The following is a 19,602-nucleotide window of genomic DNA, read 5'->3' on the forward strand; positions in this document are numbered from 1 at the left end:
ATAGCTTTGAGGTATGTGTGTGTGTATAAGCAGGAGTACAGCAGGAAGAGAGATGCATGAAATTATTGTTGGCAGTGACCTTCTCATGCCTTCTTGTATTTTCCAACTTTCAAGCTAACAACTCATCATTTACATAGAGAATGACACCTTTAAACAAACAAATCTGTCTGTTGGCACATCTCCCGCGTGCCAAGTGATGGTGTTCATGAGCAGAGCACCCTGGGGTTTGGGGGTCGGAAGACCTGGGTTTGCATTCCAGCGCAGACCTCGACTGGCCACTCACAGGGTATCATTTGCCTTATCAGCCCCAAATCTCTTCACCTATAAAATTAGTAGGACTTGCTTTGTGTAACTCTTGGGGTTACTATAAGATTCTAGATTTTAGGACAAGATAACATATCAGAAAACTAGATCACGAACGGATAATTTTCAAAGGACATCACGTTCTCTGGGTTGCTTTCCTCTCTGTGGACATGACTTTTCAACCTGCTTAGCTCTCTCCTCTTCTCCTACCTGGCTGTTAACATGAGAAGTCCTTTGAGGTCTTTACCCAAGACCTCCTCCTCTTCCCAACCTCTCTTCTCTCCCTAGATGATTCATTCCTAAGACTTCAATTCCACTGGAGAAAATGACTCACAAGTTGGTGTCTCCAGCCCAGACTTGAAATAGGAGATCTCCTAGGAAATATGAGAACTTGCCTTTCTTATAGACGCCTTGAACCGAACAAGTCCAAAATTAAACGTGTGACCTGTCCAGATCCCACCACAACAAAGCTGGCCCTCTTCCTGGTTCTTTTCTCTGAAATTGTGACCAGCACCCAACCATATATGCAAACAGAAACCCGGGGAACATCCCTATCTCTTCCCTCTCCCTGAACACCATACCCATTCCATCACCATTCCACATCCCAAATATCTCCAGAGCCTTTACCCTTCATGTTTGCACTGCCATCACAGTAGTCCAAACCACCACCTCCACCACCATCCTCCATATTGTATCCTGAGAAAGCTTTTAAAAAAAAAAATCAACTGCATTGGGGCGCCTGGGTGGCTCAGTCCATTAATCATCTGACTTCTGCTCAGGTTGTGATCTCAGGGTACTGGGATCAAACCCGGTGTCAGGTTCGCTGCTCAGCGGGGAGTCTGCTTGTCCCTCTCCCTCTGGCCCTCCTCCCTCCCCCACTAGTGCTCTTGAGCTCTCAAATAAATAAATAAAATCTTTTTTAAAAAATCAACTGCATTGAGGTATAATGTACATGCAATAAAATTCACACACTGAAGTACAGAGGCCAATGAGTATTGACAAATGTGTACTTTTGTGGAACAACTACTCAGTCAAGATATAGACCATTTCCAGCACCAGGATACCTGGGTGGCTCGGTTGGTCAAGCATCTGAGTTCATCTCAGGTCATGATCTCAGGGTCCTGGGATAGAGCCCTGCCTCGGGTTCCCTGCTCAGTGGGAAGTCTGCTTGTCCCACTGCCCCTCTCCCCACTCATGCTCTCTCAAATAAATTTTTAAAATCTTTTAAAAAAGGGAAAAACACTGTTTCCAGCACCTCAGCAAGTTCCCTTTACAGTCTGTATTTCTGCCATCCCTGGTCCCAGGAGATTGCAGAATCTGATTTTTTTTTTAAAGATTTTATTTATTTATTTGAGAGAGAGAGAGTGAAAGAGCACAAGCAGGGGCAGCGGCAGAGGGAGAGGGAGAAGCGGGCTCCCTACCAAGCAGGGAGCCCAATGTGGGACTCGATCCCAGAACACTGGGATCATGACCCGAGCCAAAGGCAGATGCTTAACCATCTGAGCCACCCAGGCACCCCAGAATCTGATTTTTTAACTCTTTTTTTTTTATCAGTATAAATTAGTTTTGCCTGTTCTAGAATTTCAAATAAATGGAAATATACAGGAGGTACTCCTTTGTGTCTGGCTTAACAACATTTGCCAAACAACGACGAGATTCATTCACGTTATGGTGTGTCAGTAGCTTGTGGCTATTTGGTGTCACCTCTTTTCTATCCTTTTAACAACCTATCTACTTTTTTTTTTTAAGATTTTTTTATTAATTTATTTGAAAGATATCACAAGTAGGCAGAGAGGCAGGCAGAGAGAGAGGAGGAAGCAGGCTCCCCGCTGAGCAGAGAGCCCGACTCAGGGCTCGATCCCAGGATCCTGGGATCATGACCTGAGCTGAAGGCAGAGGCTTTAACCCACTGAGCTATGCAGGCGCCCCTGCCTACGTTTTGATATAGAAAATATCACCTCCGGGGTGCCTGGCTGTCTCAGTCCACGGAACATTCTACTCTTGGTCTCAGGGTTGTAAGTTCAAGCCCCACACTGGGTGTAGAGATTACGTAAAAATAAAATCTTAAAAATAAAAAAATAAAATGCACCTCTTGGCAGGCATCATAGGAGTATTATTTTTTAATGTGGTTAAATGGTCTCTGCCTTTGGCAAAAGGAGGAGGGAGTGATGTGGCAAGCAGTGAAGAAGCTAATAGATTTCATTAATGGGATGAGTATATCGAGCATAAAGTAATCATACACACTTGACCTCATCTTCCAAAAACTGGATGCCTGCCATGAACCAGTGGTTTTAAAAGTGTGGTCTAGGGGCTCCTGGGTGGCTCAGTGGGTTAAGCCTCTGCCTTTGGCTTAGGTCATGATCCAAGGTCCTGGGATCGAGCCCCACATAGGGCTCTCTGCTCAGCGGGGAGCCTACTCCCCACCCCAACCTGCCTCTCTGCCTACTTGTGATCTCTCTCTGTGTCAAATAAGTAAATAAAGTCTTCAAAAAAAGTGCGGTCTAGACTCCTGGGGCCCAGTGAGACCCTTTCAGGGAGTGCGTGAGGTCAAAATTATTTTCATGTTGGGGCACCTAGGTGGCTTAGTTGGTTAAGCATCCACCATCCTCTTGATTTCAGCTCAGATCATGACCTCAGGGTCTTGAGGTGGAGCCCAATGTCCTTGTGGGGAATCCAGGCTCAGGGGGAGTCTGACTCTCCTTCTCCCCCTCCCCCTGCTTGTGCTCTCTCTCTCTCAAATAAGTAAGTCTTTAAAAAATATTTTCATGTTATTACTAAGATATTATTTGCATTTTTCACTGGGTTAACACTTGGATGCAGAAGCAATGGTGACCAAAATGACAAGGGGCTTAGCCTAAATCAAAGCAGTAGCACTGAGTTGTACAAGCAGTCACTGTACTCTTCCCAGTCATGCACACGGTGACTTAAGAGGAAAATAAGTCAATTTCACTTGAGTATACTTGATGAAACTGTGAAAATTAATTTTACTAAATCTCAACCCTTGAGTACTCCACTTTTTGGAATTATGCATAAGGCACTTCGGACAGTTTTCTAGAAAAAATGTAGTTTTGTAATTGTATGAGATGCAAGCAGAAGATTTTTCTCAGGGTACCTGGGTGGCTCAGATGTTTAAGCATCTGCCTTCGGCTCAGGTCATGATCCCAGGGATTGAGTCCCACATTGGGCTCCCTGCTCAGTGGGGAGTCTGCTTCTCCCTCTTCCACTGCCCTTCCCCTCACTTGTGATCTCTTCTTCACTCAAATAAATAACAACTTTTTTTTAAAAAAAGTAGGCTTTTTCCTAGAAAGGATAACATTTTTTACTAACTTCCTAATATACTTCTACAATACTTTCTTCTTCTATAATTTTGACCTCCTCTTTGAAGGCTTATTCACAGAGAATTTTATGATTTCTATAGAAAGGATAAATTTCTCTACCATGGTGCCATGGTTGATCAAACTTTTTTTTTTTTTAAAGAGTTTATTTATTGATTTGACAAACAGAGATCACAAGTAGGCAGAGAGGCAGGTGGGGGTGGGGTGGCGGTGGGAAGCAGGCTCCCAGCTGAGCAGAGAGACCAATACAGGGCTCGATCCCAGGACCCAGGACCCTGGGATCATGATCTGAGCCAAAGGCAGAGGCTTTAACCCACTGAGCCACCCAGGCACCCTCCCCTTTTTTTAACAGAGGCCCCATATATACCCCATCCAACTTCTCCTAATGTTAACATCTTATGTTGTTGGGATAACTTATCACAATTTAATGACCTCACATTGATACATTATTAACTAAAATCACTACTTAGATTTTCTTAGTTTTTATAGACCGTCCTTTGTCTGTCCGGCAATCCCAACATTACATTTAGTTGTCATATCTCCTTAGGTGCCTCTGGATTGTACAGGTTCGACTTCCCTTGTTTTTGATGACCTTGACAGTTTTGAGGAGTACTTGTCAGCAGTTTTGTATAGTGTCTTTTTTTTTAATGCATAACTTATGAGATCAACTCATGAAAGTGGTTTTCTTTTCTTTTTTTTTTTTAAGATTTTATTTATTTACTTGACAGAGAGATCACAAGTAGGCAGAGAGAGAGAGAGGGAAGCAGGCTCCCCGCTGAGCAGAGAGCCAGATGCGGGGCTTGATCCCAAGACCCTGAGATCATGACCTAGGCCAAAGGCAGAGGCTTAACCCACTGAGCCACCCAGGTGCCCCATATAATGTCTTTTTTTTTTTTTTAAGATTTTATTTATTCATTTGACAGAAAGAGACACAGCGAGAGAGGGAACAGAAGCAGGGGGAGTGGGAGAGGGAGAAGCAAGCTTCCCACTGAGCAGGGAGCCCAATGTGGGGCTCGCCTGGAACCCTGGGATCATGACCTGAGCTGAAGGTAGACGCTTAATGACTGAGCCACCCAGGCACCCCTGTATAATATCTCTTATCTGAGATTTGTCTGATGCTTTTGTCATAATTAGAATGGGGCGATAGGTTTTTTGGAGAAAGACCACAGAAGTAAAGTGCCATTCTCAGGATCATATCAAGAGCATAAACAATCAACAGGATTTACCATTGCTGTCGTCAGTCTTGATTGCGTGGCTGGGGTGTTGTTTGTGAGCTTCCCCCACAAACACCATTTGTTGACTAGTTTCCCTTTTAATTGAAATGTTTAGTCCATTTACATTTAATTATCGATATGGTTGAGTTTAACTCTACCTTCTGGCTATTTGTTTTTCCTTTGTCCCTTCTACTTTTTCTTGTTTCTACTTTTCTGCCTTTCTTTGAGTCGATTCGATATTTTTTTAGTGTTCCATCTTATTTATTCTATTGCCTTCTTAAGTTACATTTCTTGTTATTATATTTTTAGTGGTTGTTCTAGGGTCAGCAATATATCACAGATATATCGATAGATCATAGATCAGCTTCATAGATCAGTGTCTCTAGAATGGATGTCATACCTCTTTCCTCTTCACACTTGGCACCTCATATAAAACATTCCACATTTCCTACTCCACTTCACACTCTACACAGCGCACACCTGACACTTTACATTGCTGTATTGCTGTATTGCTGCCTGTCACCCTTTGCCTAAAGATAGCTATTTCTTACATGTTGTCAAGTTCTATAGAAGCTGATGCTGGGCAGGCTTGTCTGGTAACCTGGTTGGAAACAGAAGTCCAAAAAATGCTTTATAGGGGCATCTGGGTGGCTCAGTGGGTTAAAGCCTCTGCCTTAGGCTTGGGTCATGATTCCAGGGTCCGGGGATTGAGCCCCACGTTGGGCTCTCTGCTCAGCGGGGAGCCTGCTTCCTCTGTTCTCTCTGCCTGCCTCTCTGCCTACCTGTGGTCTCTGTCAAATAAATAAATAAAATGTTTTTTTTAAAAGCTTTATAAAATATAAATCTGATCGTGTTATTCCTGTGGTTAAAATCCTTCCATAGCTCGACCATTCCGAAGGTAAAGATCCAAATTTTCAAATGGCCTGCAGGATCTTGTATGATCTGAGCCCCACCTACACTCCAACATCATCCCACCTTCTCACTTGCCCACATTTCTTTGTTAGCTGCTGGCTTTTTTCCAGTCTCCTGCCATGTTTTCTCTTACCACTCAGATTTTTTTTTTTTTAATTTACTTATTTAACAGAGAGATCACAAGTAGGCAAAGAGGCAGAGAGAGAGAGGAGGAAGCAGGCTCCCCGCTGAGCAGAGAGCCCGACGTGGGGCTCGATCCCAGGACCCCGGGACCACAACCCGAGCCAAAGGCAGAGGCCTCAACCCACTGAGCCACCCAGATGCCCCACCACTCAGCTTTTGTATCTAATAGTATACCACCTAACATTTTCCCATCCTCTCCACTATCTATACACCTATAAAAATAAAACACTGTGAAACTGGCTCAAGATTCACTAGAACAGAGTCTAAAAACAGATCCAGAGGAGTCCGCATTTAGTACAACGAGAAAGGAAAGGGATTATGTACTAAACACTATTAATTTGATTGGCTAACTATTTGAAAAAGTATAGTTTTATCCCTAACTAATCCCTTAATTAAAAAACAAACTTCAGATAAAGTATTAATAAGCAAAATGTATAAACTGCTACTTCAGGGCACCTGGGTGGCTCAGTGGGTTAAGCCTCTGCCTTCAGCTCAGGTCATGATCTCAGCGCCCTGGGATGGAGTCCTGTATCGGTCTCTCTGCTCAGTGGAGAGCCTGCTTCCCCTTCTCTCTCTGCCTGCCTCTCTGCCTACTTGTGATTTCTCTCTCTGTGTGTCAAATAAATAAATAAAATTTTTTTAAAAAGCTACTTCAAACTCATAAAAAGAAAATAGCTCAATATAAAATGAGAAAAGGAAATGAATGGGCAATTCAATGGGAAATTCATGGACTGATAAAGATGAAAATACAGATAGGTATATGAAATGATGAATCACTAAGAATGCAGTATAATAAAATATAAATTAAGATAGAATATTGATCGCATGCAATGTAGGAAAGAGTATGGGGAAATAGGTATTCCCTTACACCATGAGAGTACAGATGAGTGCTGCTAATTCGTCTAGATTCTAAATGTACCTACACTCTGACCCAGCTCTCACATTTCCAGGAACCTGTCCTACAGAAATAACAGCAAGACCACAGAATTGCTTGCATCAGCAAAAAATTGGAATGAACCCAAATGCCTATGCATAAGAATATATATGAATAAATTCTAGTCCATGTAATATCAGAACACTATGTATCCACTTACAAAATGCAGTATCTCAAAAAACAAAATGAGGTAGCTCTAAATTACTTACGTTCACAGTATAACGTTGAGAATTAAAAGAAGTTGCCAAAAAAACTAACAGGATGAGTCTAGTTACATGTGTGTGTACATACACAAGTACACAGGAATCTGGCCAGGTCCACATCAAACAGTTCTAAAGAGTAGGAATTGAAGGGGGAACAGCAGAACCCTTGTTTTTTAAGTTTATATACTTATTTTTATTTATTTATTTATTTGACAGAGTGAGAAGGGGAGACAACACAAGCAGGGGGAGAGGGAGAAGCAGACTCCCAGCTGAGCAGGGAGCCCCATGCCAGGCTGGATCCCAGCACCCTGATTGTGACCTGAGCAGAAGGCAGACGCTTAACCGACTGAGCCACCCGGGGCCCCCAGTGTACATACTTGTATATTATTTGACCCTATTGTGAAATTATTTTCACTTTTGTAATGTAAAAACAGTTTGTGTCTGTGTTGAAAGGAGAAAGACCGCTCCAATGAACTCTGCCCCTGGTGAACTCTTTTACCGGCTCGGCAGCAGACGTCATGACTGCCATCTGGTGGTCACACAGAGTCATGATAAATTGCGCATCTGAGGGTTTCTCCATGTCCGCACTCTTGCCATTTGGGGCCAGATAAATGGGGGTGGGGTGGGGTGGGAGGCTGTCCTGTGTGTTGCAGGATATTTAGCAGCATCCCTTGCCTCTATCTTCTAGATGCCAGTGACACCCTCTCCCTAAGTTGTGACAACTTAAGAGGTTTCTTGTCTGGCAATTCTCCCCCCACAAAGGGGACGGGGCACAACTAACTTTGGTTGAGAACCCCTGATCTAAGAGAATGGAAGTCTTGTGAATGTACAGTAAACATACAAGATGTGCTCATTCATTCACTCACAAAAATATTACAGTAGGGGCTCCTGGGTGGCTCAGTGGGTTAAGTCTCTGCCTTCAGCTCAGGTCATGGTCTCAGGGTCCTGGGATCATGTCCTGCATCGGGATTTCTGCTGAGCAGGGAGCCTGCTTCCTCCCCCTCTGCCTACCTCTCTGCCTACTTGTGATCTCTCTCTCTCTGTCAAATAAATAAATAAAATCTTTTTAAAAATATTACAGTAGACAAGGTATCTTTACGAGATCTGTTTCTAATGTCCCTGGAACCAACGATCTCTGACCCATGGTTGTGCCCACACAGAATTCTTTTCATAGCTTTCCAATACTCTGAGGCTTAAATTCAGTAGCAAGAAAAGCCATGCTTGGGCTCCCAGGTGGCTCAGTTAGTTAAGTATCTGCCTTGGCCTCAGGTCATGATCTCAGGGTCCATGACCTTGGGCTCCCTACTCGGTGGGGAGTCGGCTTCTCCCTCTCCCTCTGCCCCTCCTCACTGCTTGTGCTCTCTCTGTCAAATAAATAAATAAGATCTTTTTTAAAAGAAAGAAAAAGAAAAACCATTCTTATCCAGTGAATCCCCAACTGCCTCAGGTAAATCCCAGCACGGGTGCCCCACACCCTGCTCCGGGACCTACAGCAGGAATTCACAGCCCCCTACGGTGTGGCCTCAGCCCAGCGCCCCAGTCAGTAAGTGCCACAAAACAGTAAGCCGGTGGCCTCCTGTCCCTCACTCAGCCGACTGATTTACCCTGTTTGGAACCATTCCTATGTCCATTGCACTCACAGTATTACTGCCTTAGAGTCTACAGGTTACCAAGAAGTAATTGGCCAGCAGTGGGGGGGGGGGGCGGATGAGGGGTGGGGGTGCAGGGGTAGGGGGGATGTCTGTGTTAATTCATCTCTGCTATTGATTACCCCCACCCCCCCAAAATCCACAGAAACCACAGAAACAAAAACCTCAAACAAAAATGGCCTTGGGCATATCAGTTAATCTCTCCAGATCTTGATCTCCTTATTTATGAAACAAAAGACTAATACTAGATATTTTAAGCTCCCTTTCAGAAGGTGTTGCTGTATTGATATTGTAAGGACCTATTTAGAAACTGTCCCTGCTCCCTTCCCCCAGGAGATTTACTTGGAGACAAGTCCTGGAAACCAGCTTCAGGTAACAAAGCCCAGATACAAAGGTGGGTCAGGCCGGGTGGAGACATCCGCTCAGTGGGGGGGGATGCATACTGTCTCCCTGGTTACCAAGGAGTATGGGCCCCGCCCTTTGGGAGCCTTTTGGGCGCCAATCCCAATCAAGGTGTAATAGGCTGGTTCAAATGTCTACTAGGGTAAATTGTTAACTCAATTGGTCACCTAGCATCACTGTGGGGTTTCCTGTGTATGTTACAATCTCATTGGCCACCTGTGCGTGGCCAGGCCCGATCGCATGGCCTTTGCCCTTAAAAGCTAGACTGTGAAACAGAGAAGGGTCGGCCTCTCTCGGAAAGATTTTATTTAAATCTTAAGTTAAATTTAAAGATTTTATTTATTTATTTGACAGAGAGAGATCACAAGTAGACGGAGAGGCAGGCAGAGAGAGAGAGAGAGAGAGAGGGAAGCAGGCTCCCTGATGAGCAGAGAGCCCGATGTGGGACTCGATCCCAGGACCCTGAGATCATGACCTGAGCCGAAGGCAGTGGCTTAACCCACTGAGCCACCCAGGTGCCCGTTTGGTTAGATTCTTGATGCTTGGCGTGAAATAAAGCTTTGCTTGACCTTCTCTTTGTATCAGTCTCGCTCCTTTAATCACGGACCCATTATTGGGATACCCAATTTTGGGGACCCAACAATATGATCTCTCTAGGATGAAGCCACTGAGGTAGAGTAAAAGCTCAGTGATGACAGGCCCCCTCAAATTCATAGCATTTGTAAGATTTCTTGTTAGTGTGAATTGTCCGATAAAGAGTAAGGGGGGAGCTAAGACCAGGGGCTTTGACACGGTTGTTGCGTCCATATTCTTCTCTCTGGTGTGAGTGTTGGAAGAGCAAGATGTGTGTCACGGTCAAGAGTCTTCCACTTTTTAAATATTCGGAGGGTTTCTTTCAAGTATGGGTTATTTTATATCAAATTAGGTTTCCGTGATTACTGAAGGCCGTTCCACACTTACTGCATTATATGACTTCTTTCTAGAATAAGCTTTTTGTTTCGTTTGGTTTGGTTTGGTTTTTGGTTTTTAAGAGAGAGAGAGCTGGCAGGGGTGGGAGGGGTAGAAGGAGAGGGAGAGAGAATTTTAAGCAGGCTTTGCACTCAGCACAGAGCCTGGTGTAGGGCTCAATCTCATGACCCTGAGATCACGACCTGAGCCAAAACCAAGAGTCAGAGGCTTAAATGACTTAGACTAAATAAATGACTAATGTCATTTTATTTTAAATTCTGGTATAGCTATCATAGTGTTATATTAGTTTCAAGAGTTCACAGTCTTATTCAAACACAGACATTCTGGAGAAGAGATATTCTGCAGAAATCTTTGTACTACTCTTGAGGCTGTGCTCTACATAACTCCGGGCATGGGGTGGGGGTTGGGGGCACAACTACTCACATAGACGCTGATGCTAATGTCACTTTGAATCCTTTAAAAGTGGTCCTGCTAAGAGGATAAATAAAATCTTTAAAAAAAAAAAAAAAGATAGTTACATGGCAAAGATACACAATTCACTTGGGATCAGTTGGGAGTTAGAAAATAAGATCTTTGAGACTATGGGTTATGGAGACACTTGGGAAAATTTCAAAATATTTGAAATGCCTAGGAATCGTGCTCGTTTTCCTCACTCGGTGCTGTCGGTAGCTTAAAATCAGCCATGATGGCATTACGTGCACAGCAGAAAATGGCTAATACTACAAATTGAAAGGGTCCGTGGACAAAAGGACGAGACCGATACAAAGCGAAAGTTAAGCAGGGCTTTATTTCACGCCAGCTCCAAAAACCGGGACCGAACGTTCGGGGTCACCGTTCACAAAGGAAAGTGAGGACCTTCTATTCTCATAGACCAGTTTTTATAGAGTAAAAGCCATATAATTGAGCCTGACCAATGAGAATGTAGCGCACAGAAAATGTCATACAATTATGCTAGGTTACACACGGGCGGCCAATTGGATTACATTTTACCCCATGATAGTCATCTAATTCAGCCTATGACCTTGGCTGCAATCAGGGCCTTTGTCCAGCGCCTGATAGGCAGGGCTCACACTCCTTGGCGGGTAATACGTGCGCTTTCCCTTGATTGGACATTTCCACCTGGCCGGACATGTCCTTGTATCTGGACTCCGTTATCTCTGGTCAGCCTGACACGTCCCGGTAACAGTGCTCCGTTATTGGGGCTATTTGGCTGTATTTTACCAGCCGGCCGTATTTCTAAGAGCTTTCCTCTTGGGGGAAGGGGCAGGTTCAATCTAAGTTCACTACCTATATATCAAGATGGCTATTCTATGGGGATGAAGCCAGTACTAACTAAGTAGGCCCTTACACAAATCGAGACTCTCCCCACTCTCCCTCCCAAAAGCTAGTTGTTGAGAATTTCCCAGCATACCCCTGGGTGTACCAAGTTCCACACGTGCCTCTCTATGAGAGAAGGTGCACCTCTCCAATAAAGAATGTGTAAAATCAAGTTTACCCAGCTTATACATGGAGTCTTAAACAAACAAATAAACAAAAACATAAAAAGAGTCAGAGATACAGAGAACAAGCTGGTAGTTGCCAAAGAGTAGGTAGGGGGACAGAGGGATAGGCAAAATAGGAAAGAAAATTACTTCCGGTTATAAAATAAATAAGTCACAGAAGTGAAAAGTACAGCTTTGGGAATATGGCCAATAGTATTAGAATACATGATGATAAATTGTAACTGCCCTTATCATGGTGACCATTCCATAACATGTATAATCATCCCATCACTATGTTGTATACCTGACACTCATATGTCAACTACCCTCCAATTAAAAATAAAAAATTTTGAGATTCCCTAGCTTAAAATCCCCATTTTAAATGCTTGCCTTACTTATTTTCCTAAAAAATATCAGGAAGTTTGTCCCTCAGTTTCTAAATAAGGTACAAGAAAATTATCTTTGATATTATCTTAGCTTGCCATTTCTGTCCTCTGTGAACAGTAAGAGATGAAAAACTCTTCCCCTCAGCCTAGCCCAACCCTCACAGTTGCCCGGCCTACCCACTGCGATTCTCGGGTCACGAGCAGCCCTTCCGTTTTCTGTTCACATGGCCAAGGAAGCAACACAAGCTCTGGGGGAAGATACGTAGGTGACTTTTGGGTGGGCAACATGACAATATGTGTTTAAAATATGGGTATAATTTTGGGGCACCTGGGTGGCTGTCATTAAGCGCCTGCCTTCAGCTTGGGTTGTGATCCCAGGGTCCTGGGATCGAGCCGCACATCAGGCTCCCTGCTCAGCAGGAAGCATGCTTTCCCTCTCCCACTCCCCCTGCTTGTGTTCCCGCTCTCGCTGTCAAAAAAATAATATCTTTTAAAAAATATTTAAAATATGGGTATAATTTGACCAAGAAATTCCACTTCTGGCACTTTATCTTTTTTTTTTTTGTAAGATTTTTTATTTATTCAACAGACAGAAATCACAAGTAGGCAGAGAGAGAGGAGGAAGCAGGCTCCCCGCTGAGCAGAGAGCCCGATCATGACCTGAGCCGAAGCTGGCACTTTATCTTAAAAAATACAACCAATCAGGGGACACATGGGTGGCTCAGCCAGTTAAGTATCAGACTCTTGATTTCAGCTCAGGTCATGATCTCAGGGTCGTGAGATCGAGCCCACCTCGGGCTCCTCACTCAGCGTGGAAACTGCTTGGGATTCTCTCCCTCTGCCTCTGCCCTCCCACCTTTAACATGCTCTCTAAATAAATAAATAAATAAAATCTTAGAAAAAAAAGTGATATGGCAAAGCTGTACAGAAGTGCCAATTAAGACTCCAAAAGCAAACCTCAGCCAATTAGGAATGGAAGTTGGTGAATAAATACCCAGGTTCCTGGACCCTTCCTGGACAAGTCTGAGACATCGTCTACACAGTCTCTCAGGGGGTCCACAGAGGCAGTGAGCCTCAACGGTCACCTGCTCATTAACTGCCCTTTATTGGCTTTCCTTCCTGTTTCACTTCCCCATTCCCTCACCATGCTTCTTAGGATCACCTCCAGATTAACTACTTGCCTCCTAAACTCTTGTCTGAGTCAGCATTGGGGGAAGCCCATGCTAAGACTGTGTGTTTAAACCCAAACCCCTAAGTTATTCATGGGTCCTCGTATTGACTTATCCTCACCACACACACAGGAAAAAAATAACAGAAAAATTTTGAGAGCTTTTTTTTTATAAGAGTTATTTTAGAGAGAGAGAAAGAGCACGTGCACAGGAGGGGAGGGGTGGAGGGAAAGATTCCTCAGGCAGACTCCCTCGCTGAGCACAAAGCCCTAGGTGGGGCTGGATCCCAACATCCGTATGTAGACCTGAGCTGAAACGAAGTGGAAGTCTGTTGCTTAACCAACTGAGCCACCCAAGACCCCAAGAGCCATTTTGTTAAAATAATTAACTGTTACTCAAATACAAACTGTTGTGTAAAGCTTTGTAAGGTTACTTCCTCAAATGCAAATTGTTTTGTAAAGTCAGACATTTAATTGATTAGTCTTGCAGTTCCCCGGTAAGCATTTTTCCTTTCGAAACTGATTCTTTAGGGGTATCTGAGTGGCTCAGTGGATTAAAGCCTCTGCCATCAGCTTGGGTCACGATCCTAGGGTTCTGGGATTGAGCCCTGCATCAGGGTCTCTGCTCAGCGGGGAGCCTGCTTCCTCCTCTCTCTGCCTGCCACTCTGCCCACTTGTGATCTTTCTTTCTGTGTCAAATAAATGAAATCTTAAAAAAAAAAAAAAACCTGATTCTTCAAGTCTACTTCAGTGTTTCTACTAGAAAATTCGTAATGGTTTTTTATGTCATTTTAGGTCTTTCAAGGAGGAATTTGATTGTGAGGGAAGGTTTGAAATAAAAATTTAGAGACAACGGGGCGCCTGGGTGGCTCAGTGGGTTAAAGCCTCTGCCTTCGGCTCAGGTCATGATCCCAGGTTCTTGGGATCAGCCCCGCATCAGGCTCTCTGCTCAGCGGGGAGCCTGCTTCCTCCTCTCTCTCTGCCTGCCTCTCTGCCTACTTGCAACCTCTATCTGTCAAATAAATAAATAAAATCTTTTAAAAAAAATTTAGAGACATTAATTCATAGTAAGGACTAAAATATCTGACTTTTATTTTGCACACCAAAAATACCTGGAAACATTTTCTTACCCTATTATATAATATTTTTACTGTCATTAAAGAATCGGCCTGAATATTTCTCCCACAAGTGAGGGAGTGGACAAAAAAGGTTCCCATCCGGATGCCTGGATGGCTCAGTTGGTTAAGCATCTACCTTTGGCTCAGGTCATGATCCCAGTGTCCTTGGATCAGTCCCACATCCTTGCTCAGCAGGGAGCCTGCTTCTCCCTCTGCCTCTGCCTGTCACTCTGTCTGCCTGTGCTCACGCGCTCGCTCTCTAACAAATAAATAAAATCTTTTTTAAAAAAGAGGGGGTCCCCATCTTTACTTTTTTAGAAGTCCAATGCCGTGGTGAAGAGGAACGAAATAAAATCTTAGCACTCAGCACCATAGCAAAATGGACAAGAGCATCGACATGCAGGGAATTGGACCGGATTAGTGCTTCTTCATACCAACACAGGAGTCCTGAAACAGGAAAAGGAGTCAGGAGGAGACCGGGATGGCACCCAGCCACCTTGCTGGAAATTCCCTTACATTGATTTAAGACACCATCCGAATGGGAGCCTTCCTTGGATAGGGACAATCTCGCCTGCAGTTTCTTCCCGAGCAGGCTCCAAAGGCTCCAGACGGAGTCCTGCGGCCTCTGGAACATGCCCCCGCGCTACCTGCTCCCCCACCCCCGAGGAGGAATGGGTTCCTCGCTGCACCCACGGTCATTGTCTCTCCGGGGTCCCACAATGGACGCAGCGGGGCTCGGCCCCCCCACAGCAGCGGACGGCCCGAGGCCACGGCCCGTCCTTGGCGCCCGAGTCGCTGCGCCGCGGTGCGAGCCACCAGGCCGGCACCTGCCCGCCGCGCAGCCTCTCCAGGAGCGAACGCGGTGAGCTGGTGGATGGACCCCAAGCGAAGCCCAGCGCCCCGGGCCTGCCTCCCTGGGGGATTTCGGACGTGGCGGCGGAACCAGGACGCGGGCAGCGCGGGAATCAGTCCCGCCCCGCGGTCTACCGTGACAGGTAGCTCCGCCACGGGATCGGCCGACCAGGAGCCCGCGAGGAGCCCGCGGGGAGCCCAACGCACACAGCTAGACAAACGGCGCCACACCTCTCGGCCCGGAAAGCAACGCGCCTGCGCACACAGAAATCTTTCGGTCTCGGAGCAACGGCGTGGCTTCCTGGCCAATCAGCAGCTGCGGCGTTTCCTCGCCCCGCCTCCACGCCACTCGTACGCGTCTGGTCTCCATGACAACTCCTGAGCGTCTCTCCCGGTCCCACAAACGGCGAACCCAACCTCCAAGAGCATCTGCGCCAAGAGACGAAAAGAGCAGGAGGAAGGGGGCTAATTTCTGTCCTTATCATCTTAAGCAGGTAGAGCTGTCGTAAGAGGAAAAGGTCTTCACGGCCCCACCTGATCGATGAACAAGAACAGGAGAAAGGCCGGTTCCAGAAGCAGGAACAAGAGGCCGGTGAGCTACGTGAATGTGAGCTTCCCTGAAAGAGGAAGCCAGAGGACACGTTCTAAAACGTGAAGGATAAGGGCGCCGGGCTGGCCCTGTCGGAAGAGCGAGGGGCTCTTGATGTCCTCGTGGGGTTGAGCCCCACGTTGGGTGGGAGATCTCAAAAATAAATAATCGGCCTTGAGAAATAAAAGTTAAAAAAATTGTTTTTAAAGTTAAAAATGAAAGTGAGAAATAACCACCGGCAACTAAGGATACAAAGAAGAAATATCCTCCCCAAATGGCAGAGAAAATGGACAACCTTGTAGCCAACATACCGAAGAGCTTTGCGCCAGGGGCAAGGCGAGGGCGCGCTCCAGGAGGGAGGGAACCAAGCCCTCAAAGGACAGGGCCTGCGACTGCCCTCTCCTCGGACCAGCTGGCAAGGAAGGACCCCACCCCGCCCCCCGCCAACTCATCTTTGATTTACAAGCCTTCTCCTCTGCTGGAGACCTTTCCTCTCATGGTAAACGGAACAATGACATCACTGGACTAGGAATAATGTTGAAGTGTCCCAGGAATCCTATGCCGCACTCTTAAAACGGCAAGAAATAAAAGGAAACGAATCTCATGGATTTTCTCTTTCTTCCAATTTCCTCAAACTCTGACCTCTTGATTTTACTCCACAAAGAAACCACTGAATCCCTTCTCGTGTGCGCTTATTACCGTGTCAGTCATCAAGTACAAAGGAGGGGGAGGGCAGGATTGAGAAAGCCCTTTTCAGGAGGGACTATCGGCCCCACTCTCTGCACTTAAGAGGCCCCGGGCCTTGTCACAGTTAAGAATCTTTTTTTTCTTTTAAGTATCTTTATTTGTTTGACAGAGAGAGAGATCACAATTAGGCAGAGAGGCAGGCAGAGGGGGGGGAAAGCAGGTTCCCCTCTGGGCAGGGAGCCGGACGTAGGGCTCGATCCCAGGACCCTGAGATCATGACCTGAGCTGAAGGCAGAGGCTCAACCCACTGAGCCACCCTGGCACCCTCACAGTTATGAATCTCAAGGACCACATAAAAGCTGTCAAAAACACTGGCCTCTCTCAAAAGGGACTGGTAAGTAAAGTTGGGCTCTTCGGTCCAAGGAAAACCACTCTGACTTTCCTATATGCTATTTAATACCTTATTACATTTATAGCAGTTGCCTAAGTAGGCACCATCATCTGGATTATGTTAGAGGAGGCATCCCTTAATCCAGAACTCTTTCCTTTGGAGCCTACACAGGAACAAATTCCAGACGATGCTGCCCATCCAACAAGGCTCCTTTTGGATGGTGTCTTAATGTAAAGAGTGCTCTAACTCCGAGCTCTAAGTCAGTACAGAAGCGTCTACTCTTGGCATATTGTCCTCCAGAAGGCTCCCGGATTGTACAATGGGGAGAAAAGCCAAGTTCTGACCTCCGTAATCCCATCAGTCCCTGATGCTTCTAGCATCTCTAACAAGTGGTTCCATCGCGCCCTGGTGACTGGCCCGCTCCGTAGCCTTCCTCAATCCTTATCTCAGGGCCACACGTACATATACACATGTGCAGAGAGGCAGTAGAGTAAAAACGTTAAGAACAAGGACTCTTGAGCCGGACTCCCCGAGTTTAAATCTCAGCCCCACACTGTTTCCAGGTCAGCCTGGGACTTTGCCTTTCTGAGTCCTAGAGGCCTCCTCTACAAAACAGGGATATTTAAGGGCATTGTTGGAAGAAATGAATGAGTTGATGCATACAAAGGTGCCTGAACAGTGTCTAGCATGGAATAAACCTTTACTACAAGGATTAGCTATTACTGTCATGGAAATCCTCTGAAAGGGGTCTGGGAAGAACTAAAACACAAAGAAAAAACAAATTATACACTGAATTCTGCCTTACTTTATGCTTATAAAAGGAAAGGAATGGAATACCAATGCCTACCTCTTGAGTTGCATTTCGAGGATAAAGGGAAAAGCCAGGTAGCTTTCCTTTCTTACATTTACTAAAGAAGAGATTTAAATGAGGTCTGCCTTACAAACTGAGGCAATGCTATGGATACCTAAGGCTGGGTTTATTTGGGGAAATGGATTTTTTTTTTTTTTTTTACCTACATGAAATAGAAGTATTTCCCAGTTGTCCATGATGCTGTATCATAGCAACCTTCCTACCAGGATGAATCAGCATATCTTCTGATATAATCAACTCTGGCCAATTGAGCAGAAACATTCACGGAGAGGAATAAAGTAATACACAAATGTAAATGTATTGGCTGTGCCTCTCAATTCTTTGGAGAAACAAAATCACTTTCAGTGGTGAGCCTCTAAGGTGGAAATAGAGTATTATCAATATTGTCCTTATAAATCTCTGTGTTGCTCATAAAATGCAGTTACATAGCTTTGTGTGTAACTCTGATAACGCAGGCTATTATGTATTCATACATATAAATGTACAAGTAAACAACAGAATGCTATATCTCTATGTAAAATATAATTTTACAGTATTTCTAATTTCACTATTTATCTGTTGGGCTTTTTTTGGAGGTGGGTGTCCTGATGGATATGGTTGAATTCTTATTAAGTAAAATGTAAGTTTGATATGTTTTTCCCCAAGATGGTTATCTCAAGCCACTATATTTTGTATGCATCACTTTGGCAAAACATACCCAGAAATCATCTAATGTATGATGCATATCAAAGGAACTACAGGGACAACTTTTCTTTTCTTTTTTTTTTTTTTAAGATTTTATTTATTTGACAGACAGAGATCACAAGCAGGCAGAGAGAGAGAGAGAGAGAGGAGGAAGCAGGCTTCTGGCTGAGCAGAGAGTCCGATGCGGGGCTCGATCCCAGGACCCTGGGATCATGACCTGAGCCAAAGGCAGAGGCCCCAACCCACTGAGCCACCCAGGCGCCCCCAGGGATAACTTTTCATTGAACAATTCCTCTTATATGAATTCTTAAAACTGTGTATAAGTATTATTTTGTTTAAAGTCAACAATAAAAGACCTAACAAGATAGTTACTTTTCTCATGGGGAAAACAGTTAAAGCTGGAGATAAAACCAGATATTAAGATGGAACTAAGAATGTTTTATAGGCATGTAAAACATTTTTATATGAGATTTTTATATATTTTATATGAGATCCCTGAGGGATCTCACGAGTGGCAAAGTTTTCAGAGGAGGACATTATTTGCAATTGTGGTAATCAAGGAGAAGGTGACACTTTAAGTTGGGTCCTAAAGGAGACTGACTTGCAAACTGAAAACAGTGATAATGTGACAACTACCCTCTTGATTAAAAAAGACAAAAAAATAAACAAACAAACAGAAAAGGATTAATGCCCCCTCAGAAAAGGCAGAAAGCCCTGCTTTAATCAACAAAGTTCTCTTCCTGCAATCCTCAAATCAAGCCTGGGCTCACCATACAATGAGCTCATCACAATATCGAAAACTATCCAAGCTTCTTGGAGGAAAACTATCCTTCTTGGAGGAATTTGAGATGTAACATGTATGTTAATCTTCCCTCCACTCAACACAACTAGCAGTTTTAACCACATAAATTAGTTTTAACCATATATATTCATTCTAAATCAGGTTATCATAGATGAGGCCTCTGAAGGAAGGAAGGTCAAATGTTTCTCCACAACCCAAACTAACTGGCTCCAGGAAAGAAAGGTTTTTTTTTGTTTTTAAATTTTTTTTTTAATTTTAATTTTTTAAAAAAGATTTTATTTATTTATTTGACAGACAGAGCTCACAAGTAGGCAGAGAGGCAGGCATAGAGAGAGGAGGAAGCATGCTCCCCATGGAGCAGAGAGCCCAATGAGGGGCTCTATCCCAGGACAAGCTGAGCCGAAGGCAGAGGCTTTACCCACTGAGCCACCCAGGCACCCCAAGAAAAGTTTTTTTTAAAGGACCTTGC

The sequence above is a fragment of the Lontra canadensis genome, unplaced genomic scaffold (genome assembly GCF_010015895.1).
Source record: "Lontra canadensis isolate GAN:19392208 unplaced genomic scaffold, GSC_riverotter_1.0 scaffold122, whole genome shotgun sequence".
Classification (NCBI taxonomy): domain Eukaryota; kingdom Metazoa; phylum Chordata; class Mammalia; order Carnivora; family Mustelidae; genus Lontra; species Lontra canadensis.